The following is a 16,943-nucleotide window of genomic DNA, read 5'->3' as shown; positions in this document are numbered from 1 at the left end:
GGAGACTTCCTCTTCAGGAAAAAGACACAAGAGGGGAAAACAAAACTGTTAGGAGGCATGTTGGAAAGAACTTTATCAGCCACTCTAATGGCAGTTAAACTCTACAGTGTAGATCCCTAGATTTATGTCTTCTAGTTAAAAAGATACAAGATTTCACCCTCGGTATTAGTTATCTATCACTGAGGAACAAATTATTCAACAAATGACCCCCAGATTTGGTGACTTAAAACAGTAAACATTTGTTATTCCACCTAATTTCTGAGGGTCAAGAATTGAGAATGACATAACTGGTGATTTTGGATCAGGGTCTCTCATGAGGTTCCAGTCAAGCTATCAGCTGGGGCTGCAATCATCTGAAGTCCTGACTGGACTAGACTATCCATTTCCAAGATTATTCACATGACTATTGGCTAGGAGCCCTCAGTATCTCATCAGTGGGCCTCTCTATATGGTTGCATGCGACATGGCAACTGGCTTTCTCCAGAGCAAAAATGATCGGAGACAAGAGAGAAAGAGAGGAAGAGAGAGACAGAAGAAGAGAGAGAGAGAGAGGAAGAGTGGGAGAGAGAGAGAGAACACAACCAAAAAGGAAGCCAGTGTGTTTTACCATTTAATCTCATAAGTGACATACCATCACTTCTGCCATAGTCTATTAATCACACAGACCAAACTTGGTACAATGTGGGACTACACAAGGGTGTGAATACCAAGAAGTGGTAGGCAACAATACCCACTGATACCTGAAGTGCCATTCTCATGTCTATTATAAAACTGAGGTTTCTTAGAATCCTTAGCAGCAGATGGTTTTTGAAAGGAGACAGCTTCCACCAAGAGTTTTGAATGAAGAAGACGGCTGCATGACATGGATAGCTTCTACTTCAGAGCTATGGAACAGATTCTAAAGGACTGGAGCCACAGATTGTCATTCTTTAATCTACATGCTTTTGTTATTTAATTTTTTAGCCATTTCCCCCTTTTTTTCTGGCTTAAAAATCTGAATTTTAAAGAAACACACTTGTTATTTTTTAACTGTGTTACTTATGAGTTCTCTGTGATCAACATTGCTTTCTTCCATCTTATTCACACCTAAATATAAGTCCAATATCTGGATGCAATTTGTTCATGATTTGGATTTGGGTAAAACATACGATTGAACCAATGGCTGAACTTGTAACCATTTTCTCCATGTCAACTAGCTCCCTTTAGTTCCAGTTCCTTACAATAAAAAAATATGGTTTCATCAATCATATGACTCAATTACTAATGTGTGGTTTTTGTTATTGTTTGTTTTTTTGTGGAGGATAGCACATCAAGCAGATAATCAAAAACTGAAACACGCCGTTATGTCATACCTAGGAAGATAGAAAGGAAGGATTATGTAATACCCAGGTATCACTTGTAGGAGCACATCTCTGTATAACTGAACTTTTACAGAGGTAAGACTCAGAAAGGGAACCTGTATAATTTATTTAACACCTGTCTCATGTTTATAGCCCTTCCAAACAAGGTTTACCATGTAGGAAATCTTTGGATTTCCTATAAGCAGAACACTTCATCTATTTCATGACATCTTTACTATATATTCTCCCACCTAGTACCTAAAACTTTTGAATACTGCTGAAACTGTATAAGACTTGGCATCCACCCATGGGTATTTTGCCTAAGAATTTGTCATTGGGCAGCCCCCTACCATAGGTATTGAATTTGTGGCACAAAAGCCTACTGACTACTACCAACAAATCAGACAGCTACTTCTTATCTTAGTGAATTGATACCTGTTTCAGGGTAGTCAGGAGTCTGCGATACTACTGAGGCTACATTTTGGTCCACTATTTGACACTCTCAGGAAAGGAGATAATTATATAGCTTGTTTCAAGCAGGAGAAAAAAAAAACTGAACTTCTCTTGAGATCTGAAAGCTTAACTACTCAAGGGAAATTAGGGATGATTTTCTTCTGTCCTTAAGCCTCTTTATATCACTCTACTAGAGGCATGGATGGTGAAGAAAATCTTAACATGCCGTTATTCAGAGATTGAAAGGAGAGCTAGATAATGTCAGAAATCCATCGAACTCCTTCTCAGTTCAAAAAATAAGAAGCCCTAGGGAATTCCCTGTTGGTCCACTGGTTAAGACTTCGTGCTTCCACAGCAGGGGGGTTGGGTTTGATCCCTGGTCAGATAACTAAGATTCCACATGCCATGGGGTGCAGCCAAAAAAAGGGAAAAAAAGAAGCCCAAACATAACTGAACTGCAGAGGTATTACAAATACCACTTTAGGAAAAGAATACTGCATTTCCATTCCTATAGATACTTATGAGAATTTTAATATTACTAGGAAGGTACAGGAAACAAAGAAAATTATGAGATTAGGCAGTTTGGCTAATATACCCATATCTAGTCTGAGGTTTTTTTATGGTTGCAATCTGTTCTTTTGGTTTAATTAGATCACCCTTAGCTTCTGGCTTAGATGTGGACTATAGAATCTGATCATAGTATTCTAAGTATTTGTGTTATAATGTTCAAATATGTAACCCTTAGAATCTTAAGTGCCTTTCATAGGCACTGTTCCATCAAATGATAATCCAACAGAAAACAAGAAAACCTGATTGTGTAATTGTTGAAATGACTAACAACAGACCCTGATATTTAATGATGGCTCTACAAACATCTCCTTAATCATTTCCCCTTATGATAACCATCTATACTCCAGGTCAGGTTAAAGAATGATCAAAAGGGAAGACTGAGAACGACCATCTGTATCAACAGGACTTCAGTAAGGTTTTAGACCAACGTTGACAACCTGACTTAGTTGTTTGTTCCAAGAAAATTTTGCCTGGGAGAGATACAGCTATAAACCAATAAACAACTTCAGTGTTTGCTTCAGGAATTTCCTATAGATCAATTTATTGGAAACAATATAATCTGCTCACCTGGGCAAACTGCTTACTTTTCAAACAGAGGTTTACTTTCCAAGAGTCTCTTCAAGACCCTCACTTTGCTATGTCTACCAATCCTAAGCTGTTGTATCACAAATTTTTATTGAATCTTAACTAATTCCCTGCCTTGAAAGACTCATCTTTAACCACTTAAGCTCAAACTCCAAAGTCTTATAAATATTTCACTTCTGACATCCTTCTTCTGAGATACTGCTAACACTCTGTTGAGGTGGTATTCTCCCTTAGTGCCGTGAGTCCAAATGACCTTGGTTTGGCTTTATTAACAGGTTGTTGGGTGATATTTTGGGGGGTTCAGCAAAATATTACACAAATACCTTTTGACAAATATAGGATTTCTGTTTCTTGTAAAGTTTTAACTTCATGCTTCTGTTGAGGTGATTAGGAGTTTAGAAGACTAATTTTTAGAGATTGAAAGAAACTATTATTGACTTAAATTTTTTTTCTTTTAAAATTTGCCCCAAATCTAAGTATATTATGGAAGTCTAATAAACCAGAACTGTTGGTCTATGAGGGTTAGTTAGTATTCTTTTCAGGAGGCAAGACGTTATTTCCGTACATTAAAATTGTTTTGAAAGATATAATTGAGGTGAAAAGGGAATCAATTCCTGCTCCTTCTCCAATGGCAAAAATTTCCAAATTGAAAATAAGAGAAAATAGACAAGCTATTGTTGATAGTGTGAAGAGAGAGGTGTTGAGAGTGAAATGAAAATAATTTTAAAATAGTAAGTAATATAGGGCATTTAAAATAAAGATAACATCTGGAATAAGGTTTGATTGAAATAGTTTGTTAAAATTAGTCCTGTATCTCTCAGATTGAGTATTGATTTTGTGTATTTATTTATTGTGCTGACAGAAAATGAATTGATGAAACTTAGAGATTTGGAAACTAGAATAGGAGAAAAAAGAGGACAATTGGGTGACCTAAATTGCAGTTAAAAATCACTGCCTGCAAGTTATGAAAGGACTGTTTACATTTCAAGAGAAAAATAAGAAATTCAGCTGTTTGAAGTAATACTGTAACGGACTTTCATTCCAAAGAATATGGATTAGTTGCATTGTATTTTTCCTTATTTGAAGTAGGAGTTATATAAAGTTACTGTTTTTACTCTATGTTGGGTCATTCCAAATGTTTCAACTATGTTGGAAAAGAAAATGATTCAGAAGAACTCTGATTAAAGAAGCCTTATGACTAGTGTTCTGGGTGTTTTAGAAACTAGAACACATTAATGAAACTTCTTTATTAAAAAAGAATATAAATTTGGCTTAGTAGTGATTTTCATTTTAGTGCAATTATGCTTGTATTCTTCCTAAAAGCTTATTGTGCATCACCACAACATCCTGCTTTTATAGACAATGACTCTCAAACCATCTCTGTGAGATAGAGGGACAAAAGCATTGTATTTCACTTTTAATGAAGTGATAATCATTGAAGTCAAGTAGATTGGTCAGTATCATACACAGTAGAAATGTTTTGCAAATCTTCATTCTTGATATATGTTATCAATGAGAATATTATACAACCAGAACACAAAACTCCTGTTTATAGATGTCACATTTTAAGGACTGTGAATAGAATCACCAATCAGTGGTATTACAAGCTGACAGTATTTCTTCAGTAGAAAGCATCTCTATTTCCCACAAGTATGAAGAATCACACTTTTCATGTTTCAATACTTAAGAATACTTGTGAAGAATATAAGATTCACTATGGCCAATGTGAGAAAGCATCCCGTCCCACAACAAAATCGAGCCCACCTTTGAATCACTCAGACCAGTGAATACCACTTATTGATTGGTTTAGGCCTGGATAATCTGGACCAGTGACCATGGATAAAAAAATGGATTTGCACTAATTGCCTGGGGCCCAGTTCGTTCCTGGAATTGAGTACATTATCTTCTAACCTACAGGCAAGAATGGATGTTGGAAGGACAATCACAGTATAGTACTGCCTGTCTCCAAGCTTATGTTTATGCAGCTTTTCTGGAGTTAAATGAATTCTTCCCTTCTTTCTGCTTATTGAAATACTTCTCATCTTGGAGGATAAGGTAAAGAAAGTCTTACTTTCTTGCTACAAAATATCATCCTTGACTATTGCATCCCCATTCGTGTCCTTCTCTGTTAGATGTTTATTTTGTATCCCCACAATGTATAGCTGGATTATATACTGGTGTTTGAAGTTGACCAGATATATTTTTAATGGGTTGGGAGTATAATAAATAACAAAACATACCCTCATTTATCAGTCTGTGCTTGTTTCATGTGGGTTCCTTTTGTTTTCCAAGCCAGATTGTACACTCTTACTGGCAGGAATTTTGCCCTGTATTTCTCCTGTACCTCAGAGAACTGGGCTCAGAGTATAAACAGCAGTATTAGTATTGTCTAATTCTTAATGATCCAAAACATAGCATTGTTTATTATTGTTATGTTCTTGGTTATTAACATTTTAAAACTTACTTTTAGAGATTGTATTTGGCTTTATCTTAAAATGGTATCAATTTTGGTAAAAAAAAAAAAAACCAAACCCCCAAACTTTATAAATTTCAATATAATCCCACAGTAGTCTTAGCTTCTTATGTCTCATGTTAAGGAAATATATGATATAATAGAAGGAAGGAAATATATGATATAACAGAAGGAAGGCTATATACAAAAATTATTTTAACTGGAAAGAGATTCTCAGCTGTGCAAGAAATGTTACTCAAGCTCTCTTGAGTGCTTAATAAATATTTGGTCTTATTACTCTATAGTTCATGTTTGCTTATTCATTGGAAAGTTAAATACCCTTAATTTCATAATGATTTTATCATATATCAATCTTCTTTGTAACTCCTCTGAGAAAGGACAGTCAATGAGGCATTCTGTAAAGGAAGGTTAAAGGTTTTATGACTTTAATCTGCATATCAGACTCATAATTCCTAATGCTAATGGTTTTCTCAAGCTCCTTCTAATGGCTGTATTCTTTTATTTACTTTGCTTAATGCAGTTACTAAATAAGTTATGAGTTACTATCAGCCTTCTCTGAAATATGATTATTTGAGTCATAGAAAAATGATTGATACGCTGTGAATTAGATAGTTCTTTAGAGTGTGGATCCTGGAGCGACCCAGTCTGTTTTTGATTCTTAACCGAATGACCTCAAATACTAGTTGAATGACATTGGACAAGTTATGAAACTTCTCTGTGCCTCAGTTTTCTCATTTGTAAAGTGGTGATTCTAATAGTACCTATATTATAGGATCCTTATGAGGTTTAACTTCATTTCTGCATGTGGGTTGTATACAAAATGTCATCACAAAATTACAGAATTAGAGACAGTAAAATCTATTTATTCTTTATTGAAAGATGATTGCTCTTGGATACCCCTTAAATTAGTATAAGCAAAATATCTAATGTATTATAAATATATAAGGGCATCTTTTTAGAACCCAAAGGAGCTAATGCAGTTGTCAGTCACTTGGTCTGGAAGCAGGATCAGGAAAGTAGCAGAAGTCAAGGCAGTGTCTCTCTTTCTCTTTTTCTCTGTCTTGTGGTCTATAAGGGCTCTCTGCTAAGATCTCTGTGTATGTGCCTGCTTTATGATTCCGTTTGCAGACAGACTTCCTCTGCTCCATTTGCTCATAACTAACATAGCTACCCTCACCTTGGTATTGAACCCTGTATCGGATCAAGTGCCCAACAGAGACTGACAAGAATTCTTGAGTCATTGAACCTATTTTTTTAATATTTATTTATTTATTTGGTTGCACTGGGTCTTAGTTGCGTCAGACAGGCTCCTTAGTTGTGGCTTTCAGGCTACTTAGTTGTGGCTCGCCAGGTCCTTAGCTGTGGCACGTGGGCCCCTTAGTTGTGACACGCGAACTCTTAGTTGCAGCGTGCGTGTGGGATCTAGTTCCCTAACCAGGGATGGAACCCGCACCCCCTGCATTGGGAGCACGGAGTCTTAACCACTGCTCCACCAGGGAAGTCCCTCCTTGAACCTATTTTTGAAAGAAATCCCAACTGGTTCAGCTCAAGTCAAGTGATCATCCTCATTCATTCAGCTAGGCCAAGGGGAAGGGTCAGATGGCCCCCTGCCCACTCAGTAGGGGCTGTGGGGCCCCCATTTCTTAGAACAGGCATTCACTGGCAGCTAAATTGATTCGCAAGTGCCTGGTCGATCTGTTTTGGAGATGGGCTTGAAAATTTGACAGAAGCATTGTAAAATCAAAGCAGAGAATATCAATTAAGCAATCTCCTAATCAATTTAGTTTTAAAATTTGAATGACATACATTTCCACTGATCACAATTTATAATGACAAAAGTTTTTTCTCAAATCATTATAGAAACTTCGAACATAAATTTAAGACTATGTTTTTATCATCACGATTATGACCTTATACTAATCTTGTGTTTCACTCTGGAGAGCTTTACAAAATGATAGACTTAGAAAATATTTCATCCAACTCTGGGTGAGTAGGAACATTGAAAAATGCCATAACAAATTAAACCCACATAGGTAGTTTAATTAGATACTATCAATTACCTAAATGGGGGTTAGCCAACACTCTGAAAAGGAAGTAAATTCAAGACAATGAGAATATGCTATAATTTACCCTTGCTTCTCTGTGATCTGAAACAAGATATCATGGCATTAGAACAGGAATTTCCTTAGAGATATGAAAGAGCCCAGCAGTAAAATAGAAGTTTCAAGGAATAGAGGAAAAAACATAAAGGACAGTTAATTCTTGAATTCACTTATCCCTTTTAGTTGTTGTTATGTGAAATTGAATGATATATGCTTGGATTTGATTGGCTTATCCAAGAATGTAGGAGAAAACTAAATCTTTAAAAAAAGAAGAAGAAGAAGCATTGCTTCTCAAGGGGCCTTTCTGTATGTCCCCTCAGCTTTACTTCTTTTTTTAAAAATTAATTTATTTATTTATTATTTATTTTTGGCTGCATTGGGTTTTTGTTGCTGTGTGCGGTTTTCTCTACTTGCGGTGAGCAGGAGCTACCCTTCGTTGCAGTGTGCAGGCTTCTCATTGTGGTGGCTTCTATTGTTGTGGAGCACGGACTCTAGGCATGCAGGCTTCAGTAGTTGTGGCACGTGGGCTCAGTAGCTGTGGCTTGCGAGCTCTAGAGTGCAGCCTCAGTAGTTGTGGCGCATGGGCTTAGTTACCCCGCTGCATGTGGGATCTTCCTGGCCCAGGGCTCGAACCTGTGTGTGCTGCATTGGCAGGTGGATTCTTAACCACTGTGCCACCAGGGAAGCCCCCCTTAGCTTTACTTCTGGCACATGACTTGGAGGATGATGTCAGTCCTTCCTGCCCCTAACATCACGTGGCCCTGGCAAGAGTGAAAATGGAGGCCAAATATCTAAATATTTAAATTTACAAATCAAGCCACCAAACTGTTATACAAAATTATTCCTAGCCTCTTCCTTTGACAAATGGACCTTCATACTGATTTGGAAAGCTAAATTTAAAGTTATAAATTTCAGACTCCAGGAAGTTCTGCACTGCAATGAGATGACCCACCTTCTTCTCTTCTTACCTTACTCTGTGAGGGACTTACACCCACACCTGTGGTCAGCTTGACCCATCATCCAAGCTCTTAGCACACCTCCTACAATCAGCCAACCCTTGGCTACTTCTCAGTGTATTATGTGCACAACTGCAGGACATCTACCCTCAGGAGGATGGAGCTAGGAAAGAGACATTTGCAGATTTCAGATCAGTGGCCCTTCTTCCCTGTGCCTAAAGACAGTCCTGGGTGGTAAAAGGAAGCGTGTATGTCTATAGGTTATGATTCCAGGCATCACTGAGATTTAATCATTGAATGATGATAAGGGTATTTTTATGAAGGAGGTTTAGGTCATTAATCAAGAAAGGCCAGAAAAAATTAATTGTAAAACGAAGGAGTCTTACTTTTCATTTAATAATGGCAAAATGTGAGAAAATATTCAGAAATATATATATATATATATATATATATATATAATGTTCCAAGAACTCTGTTAAGGGAATGAATGGCAAAGAGAAAGAGCTTTCCAGGTATAAAGATGCTAAAACACCCACAAAGAAACCTCTAAGAAACTCACTCTGTGGAAGGGAAGAGGGAAAGGTGGGAGGAGTCAGGTCCAGAGAAAGCTATTTCTTAAAGAAGTCTAAAGCACATGAACTGCAGCAATTATATTTAATGATATCAATGTTAAAGAAAGAAGTTAATAAGTGAGAAGACGTAAGATGTTGCCCAGTGTTTCATCTTTAAATAACAAGTAACTTATTCAAATTTTATATATGTGAAAATCCACTTAAGAATTTTGAAGATGAATGACAAGACTGAAATGGTAAATATTGCTTACTGATAGTAGTTGTCTTTCTAAAACTAAAGAAAGAAAAAAGTAAACACATATTATACCTGTGTTTATGATTTGGTGATAATAACTACAAACACAATAGACATAAACCCTAATATTTCTATATTGCTTTAAATATTGAAATATGTTTATAATCTAAGGAACCAGTTTACTGAACCAGCACATTCAATGGGGTATACATTAGAACTGGTCCTTTTTTTTTTTTTTCCAATCCCTCTCTTTATACTAGATTTCCCTTTCCTGATACCTGACGCTATCATTAGCAGATTCCAAAGCTTTCCAATCCAATGTAGTCCAAATAAAAACTTTAATTTCACATCCTATTCAAAATGTTTCTTTTTTTTTAGCCCAGGCCTGATTGTTCGGTAGAGATTCTGCAGTGGTGGGCAGGGGTGGCAGGAAGGATGGTTTGTTCTTTCACGCTTCTTCCTACACCTTCTCCTCTTCCTACTCTTGTTCCTTCAACGAGAGAAGAGCAGATAAGTGGAAAATCGTCCAATTTCTTACATCCCTGGGACTGTTGCAGTCAGGTTGTGAACGTCCTCTGCGTGGTAAGCAACCAAACATGGGCATTTTCATTGTTCATTTGTGTGTGTTGTGGATGAGGCATATTTGATTGCATCTGCTACAGACGAATGTTTGTGTCCTCTCCAAATTCATATATTAAAATCCTAATGCCCAATGTAATGGTATTAGGAGGTGAGGCCTTTGGGAGGTGATTAGGTCATGAGTGGAGCTCTCATGAATGGGATTAGTGCCTTTATAAAAGAGACCAGAGACCTTCCTCATTTCTTCTACTATGTGTGGACATGGTGAAAAGATGTCCATGTGTGAACCAGGAAGCAGGCAAATACCAGACTCTGAAACTGTTGACACCTTGATCTTGGACTTCTAACCTCCAGAATTGTGAAAAATATATTTCTGTTGTTTATAAGCCACTCAGTCAATGTTTTTGGGGTTTTTGTTTTGTTTTGGTTTGGGTTTTTTGTTGTTTTTGTTTTTGTTTTTGTTATAGCAGCCTGAATGGACTAAGGCAGTATCATTCTCTGAAGCTGAGATGAATTCCCTAGCTGACCTTTTGTGAAGCATTTTCTTGACCCCAAGCTCCAGCCTTGGACAGTACTCCACAACGCCTTAATCCTGGCCACCCTCTTGAGAGGGTGTCACTCAGAGAACAGTTAAGTCTGAAAACCTTTGTGGTGTTCACTTGGTTTACAGGAAACTGCCTATTGTGGCTTTCTTTCTTGCCTTGACATTATGGTACTTTAGCCAGACTTCTGTATTCACAGTTCTCCAAGCAGGAAGCAGGCACCTGTCTCTGTGTTTAACTATGTCCCAGTCTCTTGGGGGACTATTGCCAAGTTCTTTCAGTATCAGCCTATGATGGTTAATTTTATGTGTCAACTGGATGGGCTGCAGATTCCCAGATTAAACATTGTTTCTGAGTGAGTCTATTAGGGTGTTTCCAGGTGCGATTAGCATTTGACTTGGTGGACTCAGTAAAGCAGGTAGCCCTCTCCAATGTAAGTGAGCACCCTCCAAACTTGAGGGCCTGACTGGACAAAAAGGCGGAGGAAGGAGGAATTTGTCCCTTTTTCTCTGTTTCACTGATTGAGCTAGGACATCTCATCTCATCTTCTCCTGCCCTTAGACTGAGATTTACACCACTGGCTTTCCTGGGTCTTTAGCATGCAGATGGCAGATCATGGGATTCTCAGCCTCCATAATTGTGTGAGCCAATTCCTCATAATAAATCTCCCTTTATGTATATAAAGGTAGATAGATACATAGGTAGATAGATAGATAGATAGATAGATAGATAGATAGATAGATGGTAGATAGATAGATCTATTGGTTCTGTTTTTCTGGAGAAGCCTGACTAATACACAGCCTCATCATTCTTCACTCAGCGGGCAGCCCAGTAGTGGGCATACAAGCTTCTGCAAGTCAGCAAATGCTTAGCTAGTGAATGAGACGCTAGAAACAGGAAAAATCTCTTTCAACAGCCTATTCCTTCTGTTATCTAATTTCATTTTCACAATGAGTATTGAGCTGGATGGTATTATTTTCTCCACTTTACAAATGAGTAAATGAACTCTCAGAAATTAAGGAACCAACACCAATCTATATATACAGTTAAAATATGATTTTGGATCAGAGCCCTTTCTTTTTGATATATTTCCATATTTAAGACTCAAATCTGAATAAGTGATTTATTTCATTTTTTTAATTTTTAAAAGTCCTTTTCAAGAAGTTGCTAGGGAGAAAAAAAATAACCTAATTTAATACCTATTTTTATATGCTTCCTACTTACTTTTCAGAGTTTTGACAGAGCTGTCTTTTTCATTGTGACATAAACACTCTCTCCACAGTTACTAAGAAATTAAGAAAACCTCATTTATTTTTCCAGGGTCCATTAACAAGTCTATATTTTATTTGTCTTCCATCTTCATTTTCAGCTGTGCTTTGCTAATAAGAAAAAGCTAACATTTTGTTCTAGCAATCAAAATCCATTCACAATACTTTTTTCCAATTATTTAAAGAATGAATTGCATTTTGCAATTTTGGCTGGTTTAAAAAGTGGATTCAGTAAATATCTTGCCTGGAAAAAGAGATAATAGGTTCATCATGGATATTGTCCCTTAAGTTGGAGTTACACAACAGGAGTTTGTTTAATCCTTTCCTTTCCCTTGCCCTGGTAATGACATTTCATTAACATTTTAACTTCTATGGAAAAAAAGATATTTCAGTTTAGAGCTTTAATAACCTACCTAGGGTATGTTTTACGTGAGCCTGCATTTAAAAAAAGGAAGCCTCTAACAGTTTCTAGTATTAGTTTTAATTCTGAATTCTTAGCAGTGTCTATTGACCCAATAAAATTTCCATTTTCTTTTTCCAATAAAATTTTCAGTACTGAGTTTGAGCCATATTTATGCTATGAAGAAAAACCAAACCCTAACTGCATGGACTCAGGGTTCAAATGAAGCAGATTGGTGTGTCAGGTTTTACTCTACTTGGGTAGTGAAGGATATCCTTCAAACTCAATCTTGATCACGGACATCCCTCAAACCACCCTTATTTAGGGAACTTGCCATGTAACACTCCCATTTGCTCTCTGCTGGGTAGGGAGGGTACATGTCTCTGTCATGTAGAGGCTTACTGGACATCAGCCATCCAGAATTTGGTAATTTAAAAAATATAAACTAGTGATCATTTGGAAATCTTTTTGGAGACTTACTAATTTTCTTTAAAATTAGCTTTAAAAATGAAGTATTAACTGAATTTATGAAATAGCTGCGCACTTATTCAGATTTGATTTTTCTCGTACTGGTCGAAATCTTAAATATTCAGGAAATATACAGGCTCATTGATTCCAGAAGTGAATAGACTTCCAAGTTTTGTGATTTGGTATAATGAGCTGAGCTCTCTGGCTTCCTCTCTGTGTTGCTTATCTGAGCCCAGAGGTCACATCCTCTGCAGCCACTGGCCTGTAAGGAAAGGGCTTGTATCACCTGTTTCATAAAGGGGGTGTTCTTATTTAGTTTTTCACCATTACTTCACCTTCCCAGTGTGGTTTAGGTAGGGATGTATATCAGTCAGCAGCAGATGGTCACACCACTCTAGACACTAGTCCAGTCATTACATTATCCATAGTCATTGAACCATATTTTCCTCCTTCTTCTTGTCTAAATGACAGGAAGAACTATTTTCTACCTTTAAAATACTAAAAATTTTGTAGAGAAGAATCTGGTTGGCAAGAAACTCCCTTGAACCAAAAGAATACTTTATAATGCTTTCTGGCTTCTTCCTATCATGTTTTCATTGTAGCTATGAAGTGGCTTAAGGCGTTATCTTACTTATTGCCCACCTCATGCAAGTTGCTTAAGACCTGGAATTATTGAAGGCTTTCTGTAAGGTTTCATGTGTGTGAAACTCAAACTAAATTTAAATAAAAGCATCAATGACCAGTAATGACCATTAGGAGTTTGATTCATTCATTCATTCAGTAAAGATGTATTAAGGGATTTTTATGTACTATTTTAGATGCTGAGTATACAGCAGTGAATAAAATAGATAAACTCTTTGCCTTCATGTAGTACATGCTAGGCAGGGGGACAGGCAATAAATAAGTCAGTATACAATATAATGTCAAGTGGTGAAAATATGTGGTAGAAAGAAGAAATTAAGATTTTGTCTTGGGCTTCCCTGGTGGTGCAGTGGTTGAGAGTCCACCAGCCGATGCAGGGGACACGGGTTCGTGCCCCGGTCTGGGAAGATCCCACATGCCGCGGAGCGGCTGGGCCCGTGAGCCATGGTCACTGAGCCTGCGCGTCCGGAGCCTGTGGTCTGCAACAGGAGAGGCCACAGCAGTGAGAGGCCCGCGTACCGCAAAAAAAAAAAAAAAAAAAAAAAAGATTTATTATATTGAGGTCAGAATTTCTTTTCCAAGGTGACCATATAATACTTTCTCTGTGGGCTTTTCCTAAGACATGAACATTGTTTTGTCATGATTTGTAATGGAATTTTTAGAGCATAAACTTTGTGCTAAAGTATAACATACAGAGGAAGAGTGCCCACATCATAAGTGTACAGCTCAGTGAACTTTTTTCATTAGTGGGTACACTACTACTACTCAGGTCAAGAAACAGAATGTTACCAACAGCCCAGAATCCTCTCTCACACTCTTTCCTGTCCCTAACATCCCTCCCAAAGGCAACTGCTGTCTTGACATCTTTGCCACCAACTAATTCTATATGTGTTTAAACTTTAATAAATGAAGTTGCATAGTCTGTATTCCCTTGTATCTGCTTTCTTTCCTTCATTAACATTATCAGTGTTGCTGTGTGTATTTCATTCTTATTTCTAACTATTAATATTACAGTATTTTATTCTTATTCTTATTTAATATCACCTTATCAGAATATACTATGATTTATTAATCAGTTCTACTGTTAAAAGGCCAAAAGGCCTTTGTGTTGTTTCCTGTTTGGGAGTATTACAAATAGTGTTACAATGAATGTTATCATGAGTGTCATCTGATGAACATATTTTTGTATCTCTGTAGTGTGTATACATAGGAGTAGAAGTGCTTGGTCATGTTATGAATATATTTAATGTTAGCATATATTGCCAAACAGTGGATGCACCAATTCCCAGTTTTAGAACAGTGTGTAAGAGTTTGAGTTATTCACAATCTCATGAACAATTGGTACTATTCTTTTAAAATATTATTAGCCATTATTGTGTTACTGTAGTTTTACTTTGCATTTCCATGATAAGTAATGATTTTGATACATATTCATGTTTATTGTCCATTTGATATCATCTTGATATCGGGTGCCTGTGTAAGTCTTTTGTTCATTTTTTCAGTTGGGTTGTCTATTTTTTTCTTACTGATTTGTAGGAGCTGTTTATATTTTCTAGATACAAGTCTTTTGTTGAATATATGAATTGAAAATAATTTATTTTACCCTGTGACTTACCTTTTTCATCTGTTAAATGTGTCTTTTGAAAAAAACAGAAGTTCTTAATTTTAATGTAGTCCAACTGATTAATCTTTTCTTTTGTAGTTAGTGCCTTTTAGGTGCTTAAAATTTTTTTTTCCATCCTTAATATAGTTTCCTATGTTATCTTTTAGAAGCTTTTAGTTTTAAATTTTACATTTAAACCTAAAATACATCTGGAAGGGATTTTTTAAATGGTATGACATAAAATAAAGGTCAAGATTCTCTCTCTCTCTCTCTCTCTTTTTTTTCTTGTGTAGGTTTGCTACAGTCCCAGTATCATTTATTAAACCTTATCCTTTCCTCAATACAAGTTCTTGGTCCCTCAAGTCCTGGCTTCCTTGTCAGGCAGGAACTCAGTTTTATTCCCCCAGCTTCTTTCAGCCACACAAAGTGCTACTTACCAGCTAATTTCTACTTCTTTACTGACCAGCCTCATGTTTCTTGCTCCAAAGTCCTAAAGATTTGAAAAATACCCCAAAGGGGAAAGCTGGCACACAGGTGTCGAGCTCATTCCAATAAGTGTCTTGTCTCTTTGAGTGCTTGACCCCTCAAATTCTGGCTGCTTTGAAGCTCTCCAGTACCTCCAAAATCTTGTTTTGTTTTGTACTTTATTCAGCTTTTCTGGTTGTTTTTTGTGTGAGTTTTGACCTGCTAGTAGTTACTTTGTCATAGCTAAAAGTGGGAGTTTTAATGGCATTTCCCTCGATGTAAAGAATGATCTAATGACAGATGATTATTTATCTAGTGCTTTAAAAACACCAGAGTAACAACTTAATTAAATCTTAGACCAGAAAGGTGGACTGGGCAGCCTAAGAAAGACTGAGATATTAAGCTAAGGAAAGAGTACTACAGGGCATAATTCATCAAAAATAAGAGGGACATGAAATTACCATTATTCTACCAATATTAGAATATTAGACTGCTATCAAACAAAACATTAATGAAAAGAGTCTGAGTAAGTTATATTAATAACCCAATGAGATTTAACAGACACTTTTCAATGCCTTTTGTAAGAAACACTTTCTTGCTCTTGAATAGGAGCTACCCATTATGGCCCTTGATCCTATTTCACCTGTTTCCAATGAGAAAAATCACAACTTTTTCTGTAGCGAGTTCTCATGGGAATGCTTGCTTATACTCTGCTACCTCTACAAGAAAAGCAAGAAAGTCCCTACTGCAGAATGTCCTGACACCAGTTTTGGCGACATGCTTTTTCAGACCTGTGAAAAACAGATAGAAATAAAATCACAACCTCAATGGAGAGCAATGTAAGTTTGAGAGAAACTTGAATAAGGCCAGCTGTTATAGCTTATATATAATGGGAGATTACAGGTTACATGATAGAAAAACAGAAAATAAAAAAGAGTAATGCACACCAGGGCCAGCCTTCATCCCACCCAGATGATTTTGCCTTCTGCTGACTGTAGGTCCCCTTGTGGCTGCGTGCCCTGTAGAATTTGGGACTCAGAGTGGGCTACGCATTCTGGGGAGGGAGATGCCAACATGTCACCTAATTATGGTAAGTCTTTCTCTACATAGTCTTTTTTAGTATCTTTAAAAATTGCTTTGTAGAAGCAGGAACTGAGATGCTAAGATATCTAAAACTGATAGGACGTTACCATCTAGCACGTATGTAAAAACAGAGAGATTTTTCTTCAGTCTGGTAGGTAACTTAAGATAATAATAGCTTGTGGAGAATGGCCAACTCATTATGAGAAGTTTAGGGAAGTCATTTTCAAATGAATAGAAAATGGAGCATAATTTTCTAACCTACAATATCAGTTGAGTCCTGTTCAAGAAGCACCTATTATATATCAGATATTATATTGGGTGCTGAATACAAAGATTAATAATATATAGTTGGTCTTGCCTTACAGAAGGGTTCTCAACCTCAACACTATTGACATTTTGGGCTGGATATTTCTTTCTAGTGGGAGGCTGTCCTGTGTGTTGTTAAATGTTTAGCAGCATCACAGGCCTTTACTCACTAAATGCCAGTAGAACCCCTCCGCCAATAGTGACAAGCAAAAGTGTCCCCAGACATTGCCAAGTGTGCCCTGGGGGGCAGAATCACTTCCAGCTTAAAACTATTGCCTTAGGGGGCTTCCCTGGTGGCGCA

This window comes from Mesoplodon mirus (assembly GCF_964341445.2).
Source record: "Mesoplodon mirus genome assembly, chromosome: 10".
Taxonomy (NCBI): Eukaryota; Metazoa; Chordata; class Mammalia; order Artiodactyla; family Ziphiidae; genus Mesoplodon; species Mesoplodon mirus.
Note: the sequence above shows the minus strand (reverse complement) of the source record.